Below are 1,937 nucleotides of genomic sequence, written 5' to 3'. Positions count from 1 at the left end.
AACACTTTCCTTTGGGTTTCTGGATGGGGCCTTTAGCCTTCTTGGGTCTTTTGTTCTTTCATTTCTTCCATTTCCCTTGGTTCTGATTCTTTCTTTTAATTTTACCAGAACTTCCTGCAACTACAACATTTGCATCTCCTCCCCTTCGCTTGTTGGTGGATTCGAAGTTTTGCAGGTCATTCATGAGTTCAGTGAGATTGGACTTTTTCTTGTTCATAATAAAGCTGTTCACGAACTCATGAAAATCAGGGGATAGGCTTTCCAAGATGATGCCAACTTGGGTGGCTTCATCGATCCTGGCACCATTGAGCTCCGCATCATGGAGGTGATCAATCATGTTCAAACATGTGCCTTGACTAAAGAACCTTTCTTCATCTTGTCATTCATGAAAGCCCTTACAGCATCCAAACGAGCCTTCTTAGAGGGAGCGCCGAACATGGCTTATAGAGACTCCATTATCTCATAAGCAGTCTCCATCTCCTCATGCTTTTTGTGAAGCACATCGCTCATATTGGCCAGGATAAAGCACTTTGCTCTGTTGTTGGCCTTGATCCAGCGATCATAAGGCTCCCTTGCGATTTTGGATGCATTAGCCGCGGATTCAGGAGGACATTCCTCCACTAGGACAAATTTGTAGTCTTCACAGACCAACAGTATGTTCATGTTACATTTCCACTTAGCATAGTTATCACCGTCTAATTTTTCAGTCGCAAGTAGTGTGATAATGGGATTCGACATATTGCTGGAAATAAATAGAATATTCATCTAATCAATTTATATGCATGAATATCAAGGCATGTTAATTTTGGCACAATTAAATATGATGCATGAAGCATATGAAAAATACATAAATCATGTTTTAATTTTAGGTGCCAATGATAATATAATTTTCCACATATAAAGTGTACCTTTGGGTAGTCAAGTTATATGCCAATTAGACCGAGACTCTTCTCAGTTAATAAATATATTCAAAATATCTCATATTTTCATATTTATTAACTACCGTTATTGTCAGTCAAAATATAACCAACAGATTTGATTATATTTTATGAGTGTAACCCACCGTTTCAGATCCCATAGACTTAACTCCGGATTGCTACCTTTGGGTAGTCAATTCAGAAATACATCTTGAAATCTTATCTCTAGGAAGCCAACCTTGTTATTGATCCGGCAATGACACACTCCTTTAGGAGGGCGGTTCAATGTCGCCGCAAAGCCCCTTTCCGGATCTCACAGTGTTACGCTAACGGCGGAGACCAGTGGGTCGTATTGTCATACAACCCTCTCCCACTCATTATTTTGTAAATATGTATTTTGTTTGAAAAAACATCTCATGATTTTCAAATCGAAAAATAAACAATTCATTTTTCAGATATGTGAAATTCTAAAATTTAACTCTTAAATTCAATTTCACATGTTACATTATTTTGCAAATCAATTTTGCAACTTAAATCAATTTAATCATATTAAATCATTTTTAGCGCATGATTCTTATTTTATTTTATTTTTCTAAAACACTTTTATAATAAATAAAATAAACAATAACAAATACGTGTATATGCATGGCATGTCATAAAACATATGAGTAAGCACATTATATCTATATGGCATGTTATATGCATGGACATATAATATATAATTATCAACATAAAATATAAATATATGCAATCAACTATTGAGATGGATTTGACCGGGTCCCATGAAAAAATAAATTACAACTCAATCGAATCAAATAAATAAATAATTACAATAATCATATTCTTCCGTTACATCAACGGGTCTTCGATTCTCGAGTTCTTTATTCTTCGGCTTCATTCTTTGTCTTCGAGTTGGATTTCACCTTTCTTGGGGTCCGGAACTTTTTCGGGTCCGTCGGCACGCATTACGAGGGTTTTGAAAACCTTCGGGCCCATTCGGGATCAAATCCTGAATATTAG

Source organism: Morus notabilis, unplaced genomic scaffold, assembly GCF_000414095.1.
Source record: "Morus notabilis unplaced genomic scaffold, ASM41409v2 Scaffold2933, whole genome shotgun sequence".
NCBI classification, from domain to species: Eukaryota; Viridiplantae; Streptophyta; class Magnoliopsida; order Rosales; family Moraceae; genus Morus; species Morus notabilis.
The sequence above is the reverse complement of the archived record's forward strand: the minus strand, read 5'-3'. Positions refer to the sequence as shown.